This window comes from Carassius gibelio, chromosome B14 (genome assembly GCF_023724105.1).
Source record: "Carassius gibelio isolate Cgi1373 ecotype wild population from Czech Republic chromosome B14, carGib1.2-hapl.c, whole genome shotgun sequence".
Lineage (NCBI taxonomy): Eukaryota > Metazoa > Chordata > Actinopteri > Cypriniformes > Cyprinidae > Carassius > Carassius gibelio.
This window is the reverse complement of record NC_068409.1, coordinates 9,009,892-9,036,073: the sequence shown is the minus strand read 5'-3', so window position 1 is coordinate 9,036,073 and position 26,182 is coordinate 9,009,892. Positions and strand designations below refer to the sequence as shown.

At 38.5% G+C, this 26,182-nt stretch overlaps 1 protein-coding gene across 1 annotated transcript in view; it reads right to left on the bottom strand.

Moving 5' to 3' along the window:
- LOC127970895 (testican-1-like) overlaps window positions 1-26,182 on the bottom strand; it is a 235,333-nt gene that overhangs the window by 181,902 nt on the left and 27,249 nt on the right. The window lies entirely within an intron of this gene.

Below are 26,182 nucleotides of genomic sequence, written 5' to 3'. Positions count from 1 at the left end.
AAATGTTTTCAGTGACAATGATTTAAAGTGTTTAACTTGTACTGAACCCAGAACACTCAGAGGCAGTTTAAGTGGGCTCAAGCTAAAAAGACGTCAGATGGTCCTCAAGTGAATATGCTAAAGTTTTCATGGTGCAGTAGCAGTTCAATGTACTTAAAGCTCTTAAGATTCAATACTCAGACTGAATCATACATTAAAAACTCTTTTGTGCAGTTTTATGTAGTCTGATATATGCTTTGCCACCTGTCTGTGAACGAAACCAAAACTGCTTCAGCCTTTGTGCGAGCCTCTGTAAAATACTTTCCATCATTTTTTTTAATGAGCTTCACTTTTTTTTGTCAGAATTAATATGTGACTGACCTAACAAACATGAAAAACAGTTAAAAACATCTCTGTCTGTTTTTATCCATGACAAATCCAGGGCACATCACACCTCAGTGCTGCCCGTGATAATTAAGCTGATTCAGTTACTCTAATAAAATCAAGTTGATTGGAGCAGACTCCTGTAATGTCATCCACAGCTGTCAATTAGATTTCAACATCTCAGATTTATGAAATAATTAAAGGAGATTTAGGAAAACGCATGCAAGTCAGCCACCGCATAAAACACTCGCTAACCAATTACAGGACAAGCGGAACTGAATAACGGAATGCCGGCTAATACTGAACTGAAATAAGACTTATTCTGAGATGCCTGATCATCAGTTAATGTCATATTACATGCACACAATACAGCAGGACTGGATGGGAAGTGCTGTTAAAGGATGTTTTATTCTGTCAGATCAACACATTTTATAGCGGCAAGGACGTAGTGGTGCGGCACTTAACATAGAGATTGTGAAGCAAACTTCATTAAACGCAAGAGAAAAATCAAAAGGAGGCCAGTGTGAGAATATTTCAGTAAAGAAGATGCTGTGATTTGCTGCTGTGCTCTGAATTAGCAGCACAGTTTGATCCGCGAGAACTAAAAGAAAAATCACACAAGAAACTAAAACTCTGCTACAGCACTCAGTGAACACTTCAGTCTTCACAAGAACAAGTGAAATAAAGATACTTCAAGCTAGCCACAGTTAACATCCCAGCACTGTGGAGTGTACTTCTGACATGAAAACTGAAAAAAGAACTGTAAAAATACTGACAAAAAAAAACATAAAATACTGAAAAGAGCTGATAAAACATCACTTAAAAATGAAATTAACTGCTAAAACTTGGTTTAGCAATGACGAAAAGCTAAAAAGAAACGTTGACTTATTATAGGACCAAAAATTTCAAACATTTGAAATTTCAATGACGTATGGTGGATGTATGTTCCCTAGCACGCACAACATCAACACCACAAACCAAACAGGCGTGTTTGACTCTAACCTTCAAAAATAGGCAAGGAGCATATCTTTAGTAAAGTGACGTGGAGAGAGGGAAGGGGGTTAGCATTTTCAACCGACTGCCTGAGGCCAGCGTAAAAAGATGGCATGTGCATCAATTCCACGTGTTTTAAGCCTTGCCAGTTTAAACATTAAAAACACTTTTAAGCATTCAAACAGAAGACATGGAAAAACTCAACTAAGAGTTCGCACATCGAGTTCGGTGTGCACACAGAGAGAGACGCACAAACGCCAAACCGAGCTCTTCTTCGCTTCCTGGGCCTGAACAGACTAATACACCTCAGCAGTTTAAACATACATGCACAAAAAGACATATGACAAAAAGAGAAGACAAAAAGTGACGCATTCCAAAGTTATCAGAAAGGAAAACGAGATTATTTTGCAAACGCTTGACAGTTCTGAATGATGTCTTGCTTCTATCTGTAACCAACCAGCGTTGATATGACCATTGCGGTGGTGCTTCACGTGCACACACAACATATTTTGCGACATTGCAGCCTGTTCATTATCAAAATAAAATACAGTTAAAGAAACAAATAAAAAGTTACACTGCTCTGTTGTTCAATCTATTGCGTTCAGAATTACCAGCGCCTCACTGTGCTGATAAAGCCAATGTGAAGGATGATGTTATACGTCATCCTAACCTATAATAAATAATATTTTAGCATCTAGATATGTCGCGAATATGTAAACATTTGGATTTGTGCAGAATGACAGAGATAGGCATCAGTTTTACCTTAAATTAAAATTAAATTAATTTGTTTTTGGATTGACGTTTTTATAGCCAAAGTGTATAGCCTTAACTTTAGAAGATTTGTTATGGAGAAAAAAACTAAATGTGTTTATAATGTTTGTAAAGAAAAAAAAAATATCATCAACGTCGCCCCGATCCGGAGCTGAATATGCACATCTGTTTTCAATGCAAATAACCTCATGTCATCTTTCCACTCATGTCATCTTTCCACAACTATGACAGGTCCTTTAACTGCAAACAGACAGTCACTGTGACACTCTAAAGTGATGAAACAATACCGAAGTGTTTCTTTAAAACATTTTCATAGGTTTCACGTTATACTGTTGGGCTCAGAAAATATGTAAATGCCCAGTAGCCCTAAATCCCTTCTAGCCACAATCAGACAGGAGAGTAGATTAAATTCAGAGAAAAATGGTGTGTTCCATGGTTTAAATAAAATTATTTCTGATGTTTATTCATGTTCATTTCATGCTTTACATAAATATAAAAAACTTATCGGTTCATGTATTTGAACCGAGGCAATACAGTGATATGTCATGACACATTAAAGAGCCACAAAACGGTATTTATTGTTTGAATTTCTTTAAAAATGAAAAAATCTGAAAGCTGAGTCCTCAGACCTAGTGTCTGTTAGCACTTTGCAAGTTTCCTCTTTGCTCTGCGATGTATTTTTCATTGCTTGAGAACATGTGTGTAGCGTGAGAGCGGCAATGTTTGTCAGAGATGGCAACAGTAACTAAGGAGAAACTAAGGAAAATATCAACTTTTCCAATAAACATTTGTAAACATTGTTTCTACTATTAGCCTTCATCTACTTTATTTCAAAACTTTAATAGCTTTATTTTTTATTCCAACAACACAATCACACAACCCTGCTGTTATGTAAAATACAGAACACTTCAGCTCTCACAAAAAGAAGAAAGGAGGTGCAAAAATGACAGAGTGAGAAAAAGAGATGCTATGCGCTACTGATGCAAACAGGCATCCACATCACCACGGCAATCAGCCTCATTTTCCATGGCAACAGAACGCTTAGTGTGACGGGAATTTACTTTGATCTGAGAGATTAATAAAGGATCTTTCAGGCAGTGTGTGTGTGTGTGTGTGGAGGACGCTGAGTAAGTGTGATATACTACCGCACTAAAATGCTGTATAAAAGTCTCAAAAATGATGCTGATGATACTCTCTGAGAGCTGAATAAAGGTGATTGATGGCTAGAAATCTGGACGGAGTGAAGACTATCTGTAATGGTGTAATACATCATGAGTGCGGTAAGGTAATAATATGAATATTTATGGCTTGTGGTTGAGGATTATGTGAATATTTATGAGTTTGGGTGATTATGGTCCCTAATGAAGTTAACGCTTATTTTGTTCTACAAGCTTTTTACAACCGGGAAAAGCATCAGAGAGAATTCACAAACACGCACACGGTCACCTGAGTCCTGCTCCACATAGCGGGTCTTTGTGTGTGTTTTGGGTACATAAAGCATCCTCCATCAGAGCGACAGTGGCAGAGTTTGAGAAGAGCTTGCAGAAATCAGCAGACGATCAAGTGAAGCTGGACGTGTGGAGAACTTTAGAGGTCAACATGAACTCTGAGAGCCGCATTAGCCAAATCCTCATTTATCAGCTCTGAGGAAATGACTCTCGTAAATAACTGTGAGCTCATTCAGGGTTACGTCAGTCTTACCAGAAATACTCACATTTGGCAGTTTAGACTGAATTTGTCTTTTAAATAGAACTGCTATTAACATAATTCAGCTGCAACACTAAACACTAAATCTTATTTTGTTGTATCTTTTCGGAAGCAATTGAATAAATATTCTCAAAAAATACACTGTGGTCAGTAGGAAAAAAACCCTTTTATTTATCAAATATTCATTATATTGATTAAAAGCGACATTAAATACATACGGTTTCAAACGATTTCTACTTCAAATAAGTACTGTACTTTTGAATGTTCTATTAATCAAAAATCCTGAAAAATAAAATCATAGTTTCCACAAAACCTTGAAGCAGCACAACTGCTGAAAAAATGGGCTTTGTATTAAGTGAATAAATGAAATGTTACAATATATTTACAATGTCACAAACCGAATAAGCTCAGGACTCCAGATTGCGACTAAAACAGAAGCATTTGCGACCAAAAATATTAATTTGCGAGTGAAGTTTTTACCGAGGCGACTATATATATTTACATGTTATTACTTAATACTTAATCAACACAAACTCATCACACCTGGAAAAAAAAAAACAATACGTGCGTAGGAAAGAAGCTCCAACAAAACTGTCATGTGCAAAATATAAAAAGATTTGCAAACTATCAATCCTTGCTAAATACTGAAGTTATTTACAAAAGCAAAGCTGTCAGCTGTGTGCATATTGGCAAAATCGTTAAGAATTTTCATAATTTTCATTACTATGGCTTCTTATCAAAATCTTGGTCTACATGCTGTGTTTCTGTCAATACGTAAATTTCATATTATTTGATGCCCACTTGCTGTCCCGTAATCACAAAAAGTAGTAATCTTTGTGCTTTGTTACTTTTTAATAAACAAAGTATCAGCTTTAAAATTGTGCCAAAATTCATTACGTAATTCAAACAATAAATATGGTGTTCTCAAATACAGCTGGCGCCAATGCTTTAGCGCCTTAGTTCAAGCTACAAATGAAACCATTAACGTTACATCTTTCTCTTTACAAATATAGTAATTAATCAACATGAATTAACATCAAAATGTAGTCTATTTTATTAGAGATCCTACCGGACAGCTTGATGACATGTCTCTTGTAAAAGCTCATTCAGTGTTTCAAACTGTGGTAAACATATAAAGCTTGTAAACATTGCAGCATAATAATACATTTACCTCAGAATAACCATTTGGTGTCTATAAGCTCATCAGTCAGTCAGTAAAAAATAGCTATAAAGAGGAGCATGCTGCTAAATGTATGTGCTATTCTATTGCATATAAATATTTATACTTAACCTGTTGTCTACATGATTCAACTCCTCCTTTAAAATTGCATATTACCCTGCATGCCTTTAAATCTCCTGCTTTGTTTTTTTTTTTTTTTTTTTTTTTTTTTTTTGATGTATGAACAAACCTGAAAGAGCAGATCATATTTAAATAGTGATCTGTAGTTCAACTAAAGAATTATGGAAACTATAGTGTGTGTGTGTGTGTGTGTGTGTGTGTGTGTGTGTGTGTGTGTGTGTGTGTGTGTGTGTGTGTGTGTGTGTGTGTGTGTGTGTGTGTGTGTTTGCTATTGTGGACAGAAAAGAACTACTGGACCTTTAAATATTTAATTTCAACTCAAAGCACAAGATTTTGTGCCATCACACTCATCACACAGGGATGACCATAATAAATCTGCCTCTCCATGCATTTTCACTCCTACAAAACACAAAGTGCACAGTATGTGAGGGTTTGAGCAAGAAAGAGAAACGCATCTCTTCTTTGTCTTATAATTAATGCAGTTTACAGTACAAACATCAGAAATACTCCCACATACACACATGCAAAAGTATGCAAGAGTTTCATTATGTAAGATTATGTAAGATCAAAGAAGTCTTAAATTAACTGTGTGTGTGTGTGTGTGTGTGTGTGTGTGTGTGTGTGTGTGTGTGTGTGTGTGTGTGTGTGTGGTTTGCGGATCACCTACGCACCTTTGCACACTCTCAGGTAAACAGACTGAACACACACACACTCACACACACACACACACACACACATCTTGGGTTGAAAGCACAGAGAGGAAACAAAAACAGGATTGCAATTAAATTTCTCCACATAAATCACCCACGCAACCAACTACAGCACAGAGAACGGCCTCCTTCTAAATCCTCAACCCAATGGACCGGAAACTAAAACTGAAAATGATCATTTTACAATGATCTTTTATTTGGAGTAATTATAAATGTAATTAATGTTAAGTGATATCATTGGTGTGGCATAAACTGATTTTTGATCAACAAGCTCATCTGTCCATGTGTGTGCTGATGCTACAGTTTGTGTATGTTTATGAAAAGCAGCAGATTTTACACCCATAATTCAACATGTTCACTAGTCGTGAAAAGACTCAAAATGTAATGGCATTTGACTAAAATACTGTTTCTAAAAAATATAAATGAGCTGCACATTCTCATTACAGCAGTTCTGTCATGACAGCTCTCAGAGGAAAGGTAATGTACATAACAATGTTAATGTATTTGGTCTTGACGGATAGATCTGCTACGCTGCTGCTACGGGAGAGCAAGTACTGAGATTTGCTACTGCCAGTACATCCGCACCATGCTGCTGTGAGCATGTAAGAAATATTGCTGCTGCAAATATAACATACATAAACTAACCCCCCAGCATGCATGAATCACCTCACAGCAGATCTATACAGGTGGAGCTGGGGAAGGTGGAGAGTTCCTGAAGCAAGATGCACCTCTTACGGTAAGCCCAAGTCATATATTTGAATGCTGAGCAGTAAGCTCATTGGCTACCGATACAGGAGAGAACCAATCAGCAGTGCCATGTGATAATGATGTAATGACATGAAATAACCCCCCACAAAGCAGGAGACATAGAAAGGACAATATAAGCCAAAACAAGATCAAGACACACCCCAAGAAGCAGATCTACCGCCAAGACATATGTTCTGCTGCCGCTCTGAAGAGCCATGTGAACCGCATGTATTATGTGTTTTGGGACTCTATTTAAAATTTGAAATAAAAGTGATTACAGATTAAACGATTAATTAAATTGTAAATGACTTTAAAAGTAAAGTGTTAAAGGTACAGGTTGTAGGACCTGCCACTAGAGGGCTCACTACCTAAACAATAACAATCGTGAGGTTTGATGATGCTAAGAAGGAGCGTGGAATGATGGGATTTGTTGTCTTCTACCCAACCGCTGATGGCCATCAATCAGAGGTAAAGATAAATCATGGATTTAACGCGAGTTCAACGATAAGCGCGAGTAGATTATGTAGATGTGTATAGACAGATTGACTGACACTTTGTGTAAAGCCAAGGTCTCGCTTTATTCACCCATACAATTGTTCTATTATTTCTGTCTTCCGTCCATCATCCCCCAGACCTCCTACATCATCTCTTGAAGACAGCCACAGGATAGATAACAAGTAACCATCGATATAATCTACATCACCTTTCTAAATGATAGGATCCCTGGATAAATTTAACACGAAAAAAAGATTAAAACTACATAAACAACAACAAAGATTTGAACAGTTAGCAATATATAGTTAGCCCTTTAGCTTTACCTGTTCTAAAAGTGCACATGAACAGTAAAACTGGCAAACAGTATACAACTCGCATACCAGAACAGGATGCAACATTCTTCCAACCCCCCTTAAAACGTCCACAAGGAACAGGACTGCTGCAATGAGAGAGTTATGAACAGTCTGAGCTTATGTAGTGTAGTCTTTGTTTAGGGAGTTGGGCTTTGATATTCTCCCTGAGCGGGTGTCAACCACAGGTGGTTCCTGTACCTGTTCTGTCTGTGGCTGGTCGACATTAGGCAGGGGTTCTGGCAGAGGCTCATTGTTGGTGTTAAGTAGGACCTCTGTTGTTTTAGGCGGGGTGTACTGTTCATGTGTATGTAGGAGGTGGCGCCTGTTTTTCTCATATGTGGCATCTCCGGCCTGGACCTGGTAGCTGTTTGGCTGTGGTGCTTTTCCTATTACCATTTCCAATCTGCCATATCTCCTTTCTGTCTGTAATCTCACTGTCTGCCCTGCTTGCAATGAGTCCAGTTGTCTGGCTGACCTGTCATAGTGTGTCTTTCCCCTTTTTCTGATACGTGTTAGAGCTGCCTGGACCTGCGTTTCTACCTTTGGCACATACATGTCTTTGGTCATGGGAATAAGGGTCTTGGTGCATCGAGAAAGGAGGCGCTGGGCTGGTGAGGTCCGCTCATTCCTTGGTATGTTGCGTAGATTGAGCAGATTGTGCATAGATGGAACAGATATACATCTGTTCCATCATGTTTGCATTTTTCTAAAAGGTGTTTGGCTGAGCCCTCTCAGCAAGCCCATTTGATTGAGGGTAGTGGGGGATGCTGGTGACATGACAGAGGTCCCATGTGCAGGCAAATTCTTTGAACTCCCTGCTTGTGAAATATGCTGCGTTGTCAGTCATTAGCTGCTGAGGAGCTCCATGGGTGACAAAGTGGTGCTTTAGTCTGGTTATAATGGTCGCACTCGTCATGTTTGGGAGCTGGTCTATTTCTAACCAACCGGAGTATGAATCAACGAGCACCAGATGTTCTTTCCCGCCCCACTCAAAAACGTCTGCTGCTGTAAGGGGCCATGGTAAGTCTGGTACATCATGCAATTGAAGGGGCTACTTTCTTTGGTGTGGTCTGAGGGCATTACAAGGAGCGCACCTGGAGATTTCATGTTCAGTGTCCTGGTATATGCTGGGCCAAAACATGGTTTCTCTGGCCCTGCACTTTGTTACTTCTAGGCCTGGGTCCCCTTGATGCATAATAGCTGTCTGATATAATAGTGTTGCAGTGAGTGGGGAATGACAAAAGGCTGATCCACGGAGCAGTAGGCCATTATCAATTGTGAGTTCATCCCTTATGGCATAGAATTGCCTGAGGTCATGTGGCAGCTTCTTTGATGAGTCCAGCCAGCCCACGGCAACGATTTCAGATATGCGCCTGCATAGATAGCCTGTCTGTGTCTCCCGTCTCAGTTCCTCAGTTCTCCTTGAGGAGAGGACTTCCACTGCCATGACATCATAGTCCTCAGTAGATTTGTCCCAGTCAGTCCAGGGCAGGTGTGCACGTGAGAGCGTGTCTGCTAGGTATAGCTCCTTGCCTCTCTTGTAGACGACATTGAGGTTATAGTGCTGCAGCTTAAGCGTCATCCTCTGAAGACGTGCAGAGGCTGAGTGTATTGTTTTTTTTAGAATAGTGATGAGGGGCTGATTGTCCATTTCGATGGTCACTGGTCGGCCATATATATATAATCATGGAATTTCTGACAACCATAGACAAGGGCCAGCAGCTCCTTTTCTATCTGAGCGTAGCGTGACTCAGTCTCTGTAAGTGCTCTTGAGGCAAACGCCACTGGTTTGTTGTTCTGGAGACAGACAGCACCCAGACCATACTGAGAGGCATCTGCAGATAACACCACTGGCTGGTGAGTGTCAAAGTACTGGAGTACAGGAGGACTTGTGAGGAGTTCTTTAATTCTAGTGAATGCTGCCATGTGGTGCTCCTGCAAGCTCCATTCTGCATCCTGAAGCAGGAGTTTACGCATGGGTGCTGTGATTTCGCTATAGCCCGGGATGAATTTCGATAAATAGTTTGTCATGCCCAAAAACCTTTGCACATCATGTTTGTCTGCTGGGGTTGGCATTGAACTGACTGCATCTGTCTTTGTAGGGCCAGGTTTTATGCCCTAGTCAGTTAGAAGGTGACCCACAGATGACACCTCATATACCCGGAAACGGAACTTGTCAGGGTTGAGCTTAAGATTTATGGTGCGTATTCTGTCCATGACTTGAGGCGCAGATCATGCACTTCTCTTGTGCTGCCCCAAACAAGGATGTCATCAACAACAATGGCGCATGGCTGTCCTTCAAAGAGCTGATCCATGCATCTTTGGAAGACTTCACTTCCTGTGGAGATTCCATAGGGCATCCGGAGGAAGGCATATCGGCCCGCCGGGGTCATGAAGGTGGTCAGCTATGATGACTCCTCACTGAGTGGCACCTGCCAGAAACCACACTTCAACTAAAGGATGCTGAACACCTTGGCTCCTGGCATGTCAGCGATCACCTGTTCTACTGTTTTCATGGGATGATGTGCTTTATTGAGGTGTACAGGGTCAATACACAGTCTCACAGCACCATCTATTTTACGTGCAGCCACTATAGAAGACACCCACTTGGTGGGCTCCTGAACTGGCTTAATGACTCCCAGTTTAGTCATTCTGCTGAGTTCATTGACTATTTTGCCTTTCATTGCCAATGGTACTCGTCTGAGAGCACATATTGTAGGGTGCACAGAGGGGTCTAGGCGCATGTGATACACTACTGGCAGTTTGCCTATAGTGCTGCAGTCAAAAAGGCCTTTATACACTGTGAGCTTAGGGGCCCCCTGCTGGAGAGCGTGAACATTCGGGCCAAATTGCACAAAGCCTAGTTTGATGCTGTCTCTAAGACCCAATAGAGGTTTAACATCACTGTCAATGACATGGAACTGTAGTGTGCCACATCTGAAGTTTACAGCAGTGACACCTAAAGTCCTTATGATCTGACCACCATAAGCCACAAGGTTGACAACATGGCTGTGATCTATATGAGCGCCTGGGTCGATGTGCTGGAGAACACCTCTGGACAGTACACTGCACCGAGCTCCAGTGTCAATCTTCATCTTAAGTTGCTTCCCTGTGTTGGAAGTGGACAGGATGGTAAATATCTCTCCTCTATCAGCTGGCACCTCTACACTTTCACAGTAAAAAAAAGTCTGAATGAATTCTGGATGAATACTGGCCACCACAGTTTAAACATAGAAAACTGCACTGCACAAACTTCGCTGTCCTTCTTTGGGTCTTTATTTATTTCTTTGTTGGCTTTTTCAGACTGCTCATGTAGCATGCATATTTCGATAGCTGAGTTTAAAGTTAGATTTTTTTTTTCAGCAGCTGTGTGCGGATATTGTCATTGTGAATGCCACATACTAATCAATCTCTAATCAGTTCAGTTATGTAGAGTGCCAAATTCACATTTTCTGCCTAGTGTTTTTAACGTGACAACGTATGACTGGATTGTTTCATGTGGCTTCTGGTTTGTTGTATTAAATGCCTGTCTGTCCATAATTACGTTCTTTACAGGCAGGCAGATTTCCTCAAACTTCTTTACCAGTACCTCTGAATCCTCCCCCTCCTCGAAAGTGAAAGTGTCATATTTATCTTGGGCATCGGGACCAACGAGGTTCAGAAATTTGTACTTTTTTTGTCGCTACTGAAAGACCGCCGTTGCAATAAATGCGCCACTCTTGCTTGAATTTCGCCCAGTTGTCCGCAATCTTCTTGTCAAAGACGAGGGGGTCAATTTTGTGAAGTCCTTGTGTCATCATCACTACAGGCACACTAGTGACACCATGTAGATGTGTATAGAAAGATTGACTGACACTTTGTGTAAAGCCGAGGTCTCGCTTTATTCACCCATACAACTGTTCTCTTATTTCCTTCTTCCGCCCATCATCCCCCAGACTTCCTATGTCATCTCTTGAAGACAGCCACAGGATAGATAACAAGTAACCATCAATATTATCTACAGTTTAAATACAAAGTCAATGCAAAGACGTGATCAGACTATGGATCAGACACATCCTTGCGCAGGTCTAGAGACGCGATTCCCCGCATTTGGCATATATGCCCCATTATACTTGGACTCGAGTCGACTCGAGTCACTATTTTTAGGACTTGAGACTTGACTTGGACTTGGAAGTTAAAGACTCGGGACTTGACTTGAGAGACGATGACTTGAATGACTTGAGTGTTAATCACACCATGTTTTCAGTTTAAATATAAAATATATAAATTATTTTTAAAAATAAAGTTGATTACTAAGCTGGAGCGCAGGCAGAGAATAGCGTCGTGACTGGATCAGGACACTATCACAGTCATGTCCTCTCTACCTTACACACACCACGCCCACTTAGATCAGATATCATATCACATCAACATGTCAGCCTGAGGGTTACCGACAGTCATCGCTTTTGTCTTCAATAATTTGCGCCTAAAACGCATGGAAAACGCTGGGTGCGCCGCTTTCTCCTTCTTTACAAAGTGCTCGGGCAGTTGCGCCCCTGAGGCGTCTGCCGTTGCTAAGCAACCATGACAAGCTCCCTCTGTGACGTGGAAATTTCAGCAAAAGATAAATGGATTTGCAGCTCTAAAAATTGCTTGCAGTAGCTCTGCTACTAAATTTTTTTCAAAATGAGAATCCATATACAGCTATGATCAGCTGTTCCTTCATCTTGGCTGAGCTTTCAACGTTGTTACGGGAAAGGATGAAGCTGATTGGTTAGTTCTTGTCACATGACCTGTGGTGCGGTTGCGGCTCTATGAAAAGTTGAGATGTTTTTAACTCGATGAGGTGCGGATGCGCCTGGAAAAAACGAGCGTGTCGCACGTTGCTTCCATTATGAGCGCGCATACCGCGCGCCTACATTGGAAATAACGAACTTGCGTGCGCAAAAGACGTGCTATATGAACGCCCAGTATCTTTGCATATTTGAACCCTTTCCAGCAGTGACTTTAAGATTTTGAGATACATCTTATCACACTGAGGACATTTGAGGGACTCAAACACAACTATTAAAAAAGGTTCAAACGTTCACTGATGCTCCAGAAGGAAACAAGATGCATTAAGAGCATTTGAACACTAGATGCATTAAAAACTTTTGAATACGATGAAGATGGCCAAATTTGTCTTATTTTGTTGAAATATATATATTTTTTCCATTTAGTTCTGCCCTTCGTAAGCAACAGAAGATACTTGTATGTTTCCCGGTACACAAATTAAGTACAATTTACCTTGATCTTCAAATTCTGAAAGTTTTCACCCCCCAGCTCTTCATGCATCTTGTTTCCTTCTGAAGCATCAGTGAATGTTTGAATCTTTTTAAATAGTTGTGTTTAAGTCCCTCAAATGTCCTCAGTTTGAAAAGATGCATCTCAAAATCATAAAGTCACTGCTGGAAAGGGTTCAAATATGTAAAGATGCTGGAAAACTGAAGAATCTGCAGGACCTTAAAGATTTTTCTGAAGAACGCTGCTCAATTTAACTGTTCAGAACAAACAAGGAACTCATGCACAACCATCACAAAACAGAAAGACAGTCGAGGATCATCAGGTAACAGAATACAGTACTAAGAACCAAGGGTTCCCAAACTTTTGAGTGGGGTTATTTTAATAATTAATAATTTTTTTTGTCTTGTGGACTAAATGTTAACATCTTTTATGTACAATATCTTACTCAGTACAGTACTAAATAAAATATAACATGCATTTAGTATGATCTCTCTTATTTTTTGAAAATGACTTGCATTTTCACAGATTCTGCAAAGGGTGCCCAAACTTTCGATAAATGTAACAAAGTTTAATGTTGTATGTAAACTGTGTTTGAGAGAGAGAGAGGTGTTCAGAGAGGAGTCTGTTGGATGTTTAGCTGTTATTTGTTTTACTCGATGTTGAAAATGTAAAACATTTCAAACACTGCAGAAGTGAAAAATAAATAATTTTATGAAGTTACAATTTTGTTTGATTCCATGATGTATTTTACTGAACATGAGTATTTACAATGCAAATACAAATTATTTTAATTTACTGACAGTTACTTATATCTTGTCTTTTAACTTTATTAAGATCAGATTCTGCAGGTAAAATTACAATAATAAGGTGACTTGACTTGGACTTGACTTGACTTGACATTGCTTGTGACTTGACTTGACTTGACTTGCCCAAGAAAAAAATACTTGGGACTTACTTGAGACTTGAAGGTTAAGACTTGAGACTTACTTGAGACTTGCACATGTGTGACTTGGTCCCATCTCTGATAGTAGATACGAATCAAAACAACTCACCTGTCAAGTAAAACACAAGCGAGATCGGCATTTCTTTCTAGCTGAAGTTTGTCGCGAATCTACTTCTCCATTTGTCCATGAAACTGTTGTCATGTGGTTTCTACGTCAGTAAAGGCGGTAACAAAAGGTAACCGACCTCATTGACAGGGGACTGCACTGCCCTGTGTCACTGTTTAGAATGGGAATTTTCTCATGATTTACAAGTAGTTGAAAACATTACAGATATTGTTAGTAATCAGCTGGACAAAATATAGAACACTAGCCTAGTGGTTTTTGGATACTTTACTGCAAATATCTTAAAAATTTAAGACCTTTAAGTCATCCGCATTTGCTACATCATGTTTTTTTTTGTGACAAAAACACTAATAATTTCCAAATTTCCTCCACAATCCCAGTGTGCAAATACATAAACAATGAGAAACGCTTTCTGCAACTTAAGCTGCATAGTATACAAACTGTTGAGCACACATAGAAACAGAAAATCTCAAACCCTCATTTTCACGCAGACTCAGTTCTTTAGTAGGAGTTCAGTTTATCTCAGTTGAGAAAACAGCCTTCACACCAAAACAAGCAGAGCAACAGCTCTAGTGTACAAGCACCCAAAGGGAAACCTCATCAATCCCCTCATCACTGACTAACATGGAAGCTCACATATCCTTGACACTAACCTGGGCCTTTCACTTGGCCCGCATGAAGATCAGAGGAAGTGTCAGGCCATCAAAAAGCACACAGGGACTTTAGAGTGATGCTCTTGTAGTTCTCATTGGTTGAAATCCACTGAGAGTCAGCCAGGGTTCAGAAGCCATGCTATGACAACATGAAATCCAACAGCAACTGTGCCAAACATGCTCGTGATATTCCTCACGGGTTTGATATCCAAATAGGCCTTACTGCTCCCAGAGGACAGCAGCTACTCCCAGGAGGCTGTTCACCTGCCATCAGCAAAACTACATACAAGCATGTTATGTATAAAACACACATTAACTGAGACAAGTTAGCTAAAACAAAATGATGTTTTGATTTTTTCATCCATTTGACAGTTTTTTTTTTCCTTTTGTAAATCTAAAACTTCTTATGTTTTAATAGTGACATGGGGGCCAGGAGGTGTTGCACCAGCCTTTGAGTGCGCTTTTAGGATTTGTGATCATTCTTGACCCATATGAATTGCTTTATGCAAGCAGTAATGAATGTCTGAACCAGAACGCGTCCGGACAGATCGGAGTGTGTTATTTTCGCTGCAAGTTGCTCGCCTCGACCACTCTTCTGCCTCATATTGGACGATGCATTTGTAGCAGTTGTCTATTTAATATTAATCCAGTTGTTTGATGATCTCATTTCAGCAAGCAAGGATCACCCTGACTGAAACGATGTGCGATGCGATGTGTTTCCTGCCGGTGGTGGCACATTTCAATGTAGTATTTTCCAGCATTTGTTGACCAGAGGACTTGAGATGGGGTAACTACAGTGACGAGAAGCTACGTGTTTGTCACTGTTATTGTGTTCATTGTGAATGTTGCTGCATTTTGTATTTAGTTTGTTTGGAAATTGTTGTATTTGTGCTTTGCATGTTTTTGAATCCTATTTTTATAGGATAACGCTGTGATTCCAACAGCTAGTGAGCGGTCACCAATATTGTGTGATGTACTGCAGCACGTGATAAGTGTTTTTGACAAACCATAACATGGAAAGTGCATTTGTGTATGTGTGATTTGTTTGTCTCATCCTGTTTTCTTCTCCCTTCAGAATTGAGGTGCCAGTATTAGCCAGAGTCCTCTGTGTGTGGTGCTGGTTTGGCTGTCGGTCTGCAGTGTTCACAACAGGGGTTTTGGTGTTGTGTTTTGAGAAAGAACTATAATAACCCTGCTTATAACATCTGTCTTTCTAATCTAATAACATTCTCTTTGGAAGACAATTTGCGATTCACAATGTTGCTAAATTCTAAATAATCAGCAAAATCATTGTCAGTATATCATCCAACCACTGACAAGCTATTATTACAATATATATATATATATATATATATATATATATATATATATATATATATATATATATATATATATATATATATTAAATGAAACAGCCCAGGAGAGCAGAAGCTCCCACTTTGTGAATTATTAAAGATTATGCAAAACACGCACACGTCTGCATCTGTGGCCTCGGGGAGCAGCAGAGATAATGACCAATTCACTCTTACAGGGTTACATACACTATAGAAAGACAGTGAGAAAGATGTCATAAAAGCAGAAAGGAAAGAAAAAGAATAAGACCTTGAGCAGTAGAAGATTCAAAGGCGTTCTTAGAAAGTGTACGACAGACTACAGACTGTACGAGCATCAGAAAGAGAAGGTGAAGAGAGGTTGTGAACAGGTTGTGCCCAATTCTGACGTTCATTAAGTGTTTTAGACTCAGTCAAGTGTGTAACAATATAAAAATCACAACGATTCATTACAATGAATGAAGAAGTGTACACTGCAGGCGATCGAGTTGATTGTAATGCAGTATGAGCATGGACAGTTTCCTTGATTATAATGGGAACTTACTAGAGTTGATATGCTGCGGTGCGTTCTTCACTCGCTGTGCAGACTGGGTGTAAAACACATTTAAATTACATTTAATCTCTAATCAGATTAATTCACAACAGGTTTCACAATCCATTGAGTCACAATTCTTTTCTAATAACCCTGCAGCAAAACATCAGGAATATGAAAATACTCACTGACTGGTACACTGTGACAAAGCGTTTGTGGCGATAAGATAATAGCCAACTTCAGAGGCGGAAAAGACAATTTAACACAAAATGGACTAATAAATTTGCTTTCTTGATTCATTATAACCCTAGACCATGATTGGACACAATATAGGCCATTTATATATATATATATATATATATATATATATATATATATATATATATATATATATATATATATATATGGTTAAATGTATGTAAAAGACTTATCACAATTTAGTATGCAAATACTATGAAGATATCAAAAATCATTCACTTAAAACAGAATGTCCAAAATTAGAGATTTTAAATCTTAAAATACAAAGTTCAAATTCTAAACTCAGACAGAAAATCTCCCTTTGACTTTAAGTTTGAATATTGCATTTTTATCTTGAAAATATATTTTTGACTTGAAATTGTCAGATTTTTTACATTCTGACTCATATTTTAAAACTTAAATTGTGTGTTAAATTATGAAGTTATGAAAATATCCCTTTGATTTAAATGATCTGTTAAAGTTTGATCAATCTATTTTAAGTCAAAATAATATTTTTAGAACAATAAATAAATCCACAGAATTGATGCAATACTGTAACAGTATGGTTGTACTGTATATTGCCATATGGTTGTATAAAGCCCTTCTGTTATATAACGTCTGTCCTCTTTGTGCTTTTTTTTCTATGTCTTACCCCAAGTGGTAAAATAAACAACAATGTCCCATTTTTTCTGAACCATAAAGAGACTTATTATGATAACAAACGCTTCTCCCTCTTGTAATGTGGACGTCCCACAAGTCTGATCCAGGCTGTTTTCTGCACAGTGAGACTCATTTCCATAAACTCTGCATGCTGCACATGAACTCTGAAATGTCAGCCTGTAATCAGTCTATATCCAGTTGACCCAGCATTTCTCTGTGTCACCCCAGAACCTCACCAGTCTCACTGCACATCCAGTCTGAAAATCACTGGGATTTTCATGAGAGTAGAAATCTTCTCGAATCCCCCAATACAGACAGAACCAGAACATAGAGAGCGGCTGATCTCTGGTGGTCCCTGCCGTGCAGTTAAGCTGCACAGACAGACCAAGGGCTCTTGTGTGATCAGAACTAATGCTCTTACTGCAGCTTCTAGAATCCTGAAGAATTTCCAGTGCATCCAGATTTGCCAACAATCTGTCCAAAAAAAGTATTTGAATGTTGATTGAGTGTCAATTCAATTGAATTGTCTCTGGTGGAATGTGAAGTGCAGATACAAGCGCGATATTGACCATTTAAAACAGGATTCAATTCAGAACTACAAATGGAAATACATTTTTTTTCTTCTTTATTTAAATTTAAGATACAATTAAAAGGAATACTTTGTCCAATAAATAAATAAATAAATTGCTGAAAATGTCCTCACCCTCAGTCCATATCATATAAAGATGAGTTTGTTTATTCATGGCAGAAGATTTGGAGACATTTAGCGTTACATCACTTGCTCACCAGTGGATCATCTGCAGGGAATGGGTGCTGTCAGAATGAGAGTCTAAACAGCTGATAAAAACATCAAAGTAATCCACAAGTAATCCTCACAAATTAATGTCTCGTAAAGTAAACTTTAAACCATTTCCAGCCATAATACAAGTCATCAATAAACATTAAACAGTGCTTGATTTTTGCACATTTCTCTCCTTATTCAGACCAGGTTTCCTGATAACAATTGATCTTAGTGATTAAGAACGTTTTCGTTAAAAATTGTGAGTCATTTTACGATCGTTCGTTATTGTTTCACGTGCGTTTCCCAACGCTGGAGGATGCATTATTATGCACTTGTATTTTAGCAATTGAAAAATGCTTGAATTTTTTCTTTAAAAAACATGAAACTTTTCATTCATAAGACATTAATTAAGGGCCTGGAGTAATTTCTCCAAATCGAATGAAGAAACAAATTCATCTACATCTTGGATTGCCTAAGGGTGAATAGCAAATGTTAGAAAATGTTAATTTTTGAAGTTAATATTTTTGCTTCAAATTTGATCAGATGATGGATATTGCAGTTTACAGAAGGATTAACATACCTAACAATACAACAGCGTGGTCCAATGAGGACACTAATTATGAGGAAGTAGAAGGTCTCAAAACCTGCCTACGTTATAGCTACACATAAAAAAGTATGTACTTTGTCTTCACAATAATAGTGCATACTTTTAGTGCATAATGTGAGTAAGTGAATTGGAACACAACATTAGCTGTGTGGTAAAAAAAATTTCTTCTAGAAAATGATGTTAATGTGGAGTCTAGCAGTGCAGCTACACATGTCCTATAATAATCTCAGCAGAGGAGCTGTCAGTCATCCAGCATGAAACCCCTCCCACCGAGAATCAGCGCTACAATCAGTGTGTACAGTCATGTCTGTGTCTGTGTGTGTGTGTGTGTGTGTGTGAGAGAGAGAGAGAGAGATAACAGTCTGACAGTGAAGGTCAAAGAATGATCTGTCTGAAAGTAACTGTGATTTCATTAGCCATTCACAACACAGAGGGCTCATATGGGACACCTGAATGCCAATTCACATACTTCTTCTACACAATACAAAGCATACAGTATACTTCACGGTTATATTATTAGATCATACTTCTGATTATCACTTGCTGGATGAGGAAAAATTATCCTTATGGCTTTACACGGGTAAGCACTATTTACATATAAAATATAAAATCCTAGTTTAGTATGAATTGAGATTCATCTTGATATATTCGAAAAAACCTTGTGCAGTGTTTTCATCCTTACAACAGTTCCTGTAAAAGAACAAGTGGAATGGACAAATAGAGAGAAAAAAAGCTGCTGGATGAGATGAGACAGATAAAAGAAAGTGTCAGAGATACTTTGAAAACAGAGATGCTTCACTCGGACTCGTCTGAAGTCTGAGAGAGTCTACATGAAGAAAAAGAGTGCATGGACTTTCATTTCCAATGTAATCTATATTTATGAGTGCATACAAATTATGAGGAATGAATCATTTAATTTTAAAAACGTATACGATCATACATAAACAACTCCCATGCAGGCACATCCGTAGACTCACCAGTGCATGTATGTGTGTGCTTCTCTATTGGTTATCATAATGCTGACATCTGTTCTGTATAATACATGATACTAACAAATGAGCTGGAAATCTGTTTCCAGAAGCACAAAGATTCTCCAACTGTTGCCAAATATCTGGGGCAGTTTTTCGCCTCTGCTGCAGAAAATAATGCAAATTTCAAATAAATGACTGTATTTTCTGCTTGGATGGATGGATGGATATTTGCATTGTTCATTTGGGTTACAATGCAAGTGGGCAATAGCCTATCTGTCTTATTTATTTTGTTAATAAAAGTTAGATGTTTAATATAGGCCTATGCGAATTTGCCATTGTATTATTTTATGGCTGATGTGTTTTAATTAATAGGCTAATAACGAACCACAAACTACGATAATTTTAATGAAAGGGTAAATCCAAAGATTTTGTAATTTATTTGAGTTCGTTGACATTGTACTGTTTTATTGTATATCCTTTTATTACTACTAATAATAATAATGAGCCACAAACTAAGCATTCATTTGAAGTAAGGGGAAAATCCAAAAACCTTTGATTTATTTGTTACAATGCGGGTATGTCATATTCGTTCTGTTTATGAAAGTTTTATGTTTAATATAAGCTACAGTACTTTGTCATTGTACCATTGCTGATGTTGTGTGTGGGATTTATTTTTTCATTAAGAGTAATACTGAATCTACCGTCAGCATTTTTTTTCCAAGAATAGGCACCCCTCTAATGTTAAAGATAATATAATCATATAAAATATATAATAAGCGCTGCGATGCAAGAATGCGAGATTGGTTGCTGTTGAGGTAAATAGACGCTCTCGAACTTTCTCTTCTGTATCTTTGCAATGGCTGTAGAAATGGTGGTTAATTCTTGATTTGGGTATGGCACAGACATGTTACAGTCAAATAATATGATCAATAGTGCAGCAGACCGCAAGACCCTCCAGCAGACAGTGAACACAGCTGCAGAGATCATCGGTGCCGGTCTCCCCTCCATCCTGGACATTTTCCTCACACGATGCTCCAGCAAAGCCAACAGTATCATGAAGGTCGCCACCCATCCCTCCCACAGTCTCTTCCAGCTCCCACCATCAGGAAGATGGTCCCGGAGCATCAGAGCCCGCTCCACCAGACTTCTCAACAGCTTTTTCCCCCAGGCTGTGAGAGCCCTGAAATCAAATCACCCCACACAAACCCCCAACCTCCTGAAACATGAACCATCTCACCTCCTCCACCCCCCAACCTTACCACATCACAGAAAAACTGTCTGAAACAATCTTTTTTTTTTTTTTTTGGTGCAATTCTCCTCTATGCGCACTAGACACTTTTCTCACATACTGCTGTATGTACATAATCCCACAAAAGACTCATGCACTACAAATCATCTTGCACTGTTCCCCAGCCAGCTGCTTGACTTACAATGTTTCTCTTTGCACATGTACATTATTATGTGAAGCATTCATATAGTCTATATATTTTTCTTTTTCAGTCTATGTATAGGTAAACATTTATATATAGTATATTTATAAATCTGTCAGTATGTTAGTTGTGTATAGGTTTATACTGTTTTACTTCACTGTTGTATGTCTGTATTTATGTAGCACTTTGGTCCTGTGAGGCACGACATTTTGTTCCATTGTATGTCCACACATGTGATAATAAAGCTCAACTTGACTTGACCTGAATACAATAATAATATGATGAAGAAATCATGGCAATGAACTACTTCCTAAGTCAGTTTAAGTTTAAACCATTTTCACAATCAATTTGATTCAACTTAATTCATGTTTTACTTTTTATTGTCATTGTAGGCTAAGGCAACCTTTTCTATGAATTTTAATGAATATACAAATTATATACAATAAATAAATCCACAAAAAAATAGTTTTATTTATTTTGTTGATACAAAATGTTCATTTATTTATTTTTAACACTGTTTAACAATATTTATCTATGCTTGTAATTTATTTATTTCCTTTGCTGATTTACTTGTCTACAAAATCACCCCAATCATTGTTTTTATTTTTTCAAATAAACTATAAACAAAGTCATGTTTTTTTCATATTGCAATATATATTGCAATTTTTTTTTTAAATAGTTTTATCCAATATTGTGCAGCCTATACTGCACGCAATTATGTACATTTATTGTCTTTAAAAAGCCTGTACTTCATCATTCATTTCAAATAAAATATGTCTTCTAACGGGAACAACAAAAATGCATTATTACACCTACCAGTGTTTCCCTAGTCACATTCAATTCAGTCTGCAAGCTCACAAATCAGTTAAAAAAATGGTCATAACTGACCTGCTGAATAGCTTTGTAGAAACACTGTGAGTCCATCTACTCTTATAAGGTGCTTATACTGTATACTGTATACAACTAAGACCGTTAGCTAAAGTCAAGCCCTACCTGCCACGTAAGGAGTTTGAAAGTGTAATTCATGCTTTTATAACATCTAGACTAGACTACTGTAACTCTTTATATGTTGGTCTGGATAAGTCATCTCTTCAACGCTTACAGTTAGTCCAAAATGCAGCAGCTCGGCTTTTGACTGGGACTAAAAAGTATGAGCACATTAGCCCTGTCCTAGCTTCACTACACTGGCTTCCTGTCCGCTTAAGGATTGATTTCAAGATTTTATTGTTTGTTTTTAAGATCTTAAATGGGTTGGCGCCTGCGTATTTATCAGAGCTTTTACATGTCCATGCCCCCGTTAAAGCATTGAGGTCATCCAAGTTAAAAAATAAAGGTGACCGGGCTTTTTCAGTGGTGGCACCTAATTTGTGGAATAGTTTACCTGTACACATAAGAACTGCTCAGACTGTTGGAATTTTTAAGTCATTTCTTAAGACACACTTGTATTCCTTGGCTTTTATATCAAGCTGAGCTGTGACATTGGTATGTTTTTTACTGTATTTGTTCTATTTGTATGTGACTCTCTAGTTTTCTTTTCTAGACATTGTTAAGCACTTTGGTCAACCATGGTTGTTTTTAAATGTGCTATATAAATAAACTTAACTGAACTGAACAGTATAGAGAGACAGGTTCGGCTCCATGCACCATCGTTGTCTGTACTTATAAGTTTCATGTAGTTTACATCCAGTTATTTTAGCAGAAAATGCTTTCAAATATCACATAAACATGGAGTAACGGCTACACTGGATCCATTAATATTTTACTTGAAAGATACTTTTCTGTTTAATTGGAGCAAATTCTTTTTAATTGGATCAAATTATTTTTATGTATTTACACAGTCCTCCACTTGTCTCCTTAATTCGCTTTCACATGTAAATATGTCTAACCCGGCAAATAAATCTTTTGTGCTGTAAACTGCATGACAAAGCCTTACCGTCATTCTGCTCTGGTCAATGTATTATCTTAGCTAAGTGGATTTCTGCCATCTTTGCTCTCGATATTTCCTCCTACAAATGAAAAAGCGCTGGCGTATTTGCACGCAGCAGGAGATAAATTGTCTCTAGTGCACATATTCAAACCAGCGCATGGAAGTACTAAAGCAGCATTATAAACTCCCTACTGTATGAGGTGCTTGACTGATCATCTATCACTGCTTCTTATTCTCCTGCACCTTTCTCCTCCATTTCTCTCCATCTTACTGCTCTAATTCCCTCTTCCTCGCTCTCTGTTTCTTGGGATTGTTTGATGGCATCCGGCTGACAACTCGTTTCACGCATCACTAATTACTGATGACATGCAGTCCGAGCATACAGTACGAGAAGTGTCTGAGTCAGAGACCAGAATCAGCAGTTTCCAGCGCTGGAGGGGTGATGATGGCAGACAGGAAAAAGGAGAAAGGAGAAATCTGTTGCCGTCTCTGTGGAGGAGAGCTGAATGCTGGACTCTCTAGGAGCAAGGACTCCACTGTCTCACCTCCTCATTAAATGCTCCTCATCATTAATTAATCTCCCGCTGACCCTGAGAGTGAGACCTCCAAGACAAGAACGTTAAAATCATTTTTAGCCAGATCAACATCACACGTTAGGTTTTTAATGAAAGGATGTTACCAACAATTGGAGATGTTTAGGAACAAGTGGTCTTCATGGAGTCTACTTCAAAACAGATTTAGGGTAATTAGATAACGCTGCTGCCATCTACCTAAACACAGTTATTTTAGTTCCACTAATACAATGATATCAATATATTAAATGAAAAAGAAAAAATTGCAACTGCCTTGTCTTTCCTCTGAAGCGTATTTTATAAGTCAATTGTTTACTTAATTGGAAGTAAATTTCAGTTTTATTGATGTAATTTAAACTATTTGCTACACATCATATCAATAATTTTGGTTTCTGTGAAAACCATGTGACCACTGAGGTCATCAAGGTTGGGTTTGAGAATTTTCTGATTGACAGCCACCTTGTTTTCATAAAGACCGTGGCTGATACACAATTCCACAATATCAGTGAGTAATTATGCAAATCAGTTTGAATTTACTGTTACTACAGTTGATATATGTATGTATATGATGATTTTGACTACGTTAACTGTTTAATGGGTGTGTTTTGTTACATGTACATACACCTCCGCATTTTTCATTGGGCAGATTGCATAAAGTTACTGAAACATTAGAGCAGGGTTCTTCAAATCTTGTCCTGGAGGGCCAATGCGCTGCAGAGTTTAGCTCCAACCATGATCAAACTCACCTACCTGTGATTTTCTAATGATCCTAAAGACACTGATTAAGCTCAGGTGGGTTTGATTAGAGTTAGAGCTAAACTCTACAGGAAAGTGGATCTTGTGGGCCAGATTTGAGGATCAGAGTGATCAAAGAAGAATGATCAGTGGAAAATGAAGAGCTTGATATTTTAAAAATGACATTAGCCGTGAAACAGAACTGAAATCTTTAATCGCACAACGGCTTTCTGTGGTAACATCCTCGAAGCACGCACCCGTGCGTCAATCTTCTGCCTTTTTGAACAATCAAATATACACAAAATATGTTGAAAATGTCCGTCTTAAAGAGCATTAACATAACACAGTCGGTTGTGACTTAAAGGGGTCATATGATGCTGCTAAAAAAAAAACATTATTTGGTGCTTTCAGTTTTCAAATGTTAAACCGTCAAGTTTTAATTTTGGCAGAAAACCTCAGTAAGACCTTACAGTTTCTCTTTTGCTGACAATGGCCAGTTTATAAGCGCTTCTCATTAAGTTGGTTTGTGCATGATGCTTTCTCAAAAGCATGTTGAAAATGACCCAAACTATACACGCACACTAGCACGAGGCAACATGCTTTGCTTCAAGGAATATGATAAATCATAACAAGATGAATACAGTGAGAGAGGAAGATGGAGGTGGAGGTTAAAAAAGAGAGAGAGAAACAGCCGAATCTTGAAGACAAACAAACAATAAACCAGACTGACGGAAAACAACTTTTGCCTCACTCTGCCATCAAAGACACGCTGCAATCATCTGACAAGACTGTCACCCACATAGAGAGAAATCCTCCATTCAGCGAGCTGGAAAAACCTATGCCATCCAGTAAAACATACACGCCTCCTTTAATGATTTGGACAGACAAATTTATTCTGTTTACTTTAAGTTGCAAACAGCTTGTTAAACAGACACATGCAGGAAATATACTCACTTTCACTTGCTAAACACACTGACAGGGTGAAAGCTGGAGGTTCAAACACAAACATGAAGGCAGTAGAAAGAAAATGCATGCCTGAAAAATCATAATATCAAATAAACAAATCTTTTCTGACAAAATAAGCTGACATTTGGACTGTGGGTTGAATTCTGAAGATGTTTTTAAAGTAATGGCTGTGCTCTTTTATTTCTCCTCCACTGCTTTACATGAGCTCGGCTTTTCCTCTGGTGTTTAAACCTCTCAAACCTGAACTCACTGTTAACATGCTATTAAAGTGCATTGCATCCTGGGAAGAGGCTAACCTCCATACTCCCACACAGAGCCATGTGAGACGGGTCTCTCAGCAGGACTTTGTTCACTTTTCAAGCAGCCGATTGATTTATTGATCAGCGATGTGTATCCAGCCCTGTCAATAAAAGCATTCCCTCACACACATTAACTCCCTGGGGTCGACGGTATCTCCAATATGACCAGCTTACTTTTTTTAAGATCAATGCGAAAGGCACTTAAAATATTCTGTTGATTTTTGTCACCCAAATAAGTGTTACACATCATTCGAAACTGTTAGATGTCTACTTTTATGTGTGTGCAGCAAGCGACAACCTCCCGCTCTCTCTCGTGAAGCCCATACGGAAGTGACTTCAACTGTAATTCGTTAACTGGCTGCTAGAGGCTGGCTGCAAAATGGAGTCAATCCCATAGACTCCCCATGTTAAAATGGCCAAATAAAAAAAAAAACATGTTTACAGCCTGGTTCAAATAAGATCACATAACTTATCAGTTTAAATTATATTAAGCCTTAAAGTTCAGCATGATTAAGGGACGGTCCCCTGAGTGACAGGTGGATTGCCGCTGCTGACAAAGCTGTCAAGTTAGGTGGGCGTGGTTTCAGCAACCAGCTCCCGCCTTTTTGCCGATTTTCGATTATGCGGGTGACACGCTGCCAAAATGGCAATGGCCAGCTCCACCTACTTTTGGCTTCAAAAACACTCTTCGGAAACCTGTCTACTTTTAAATG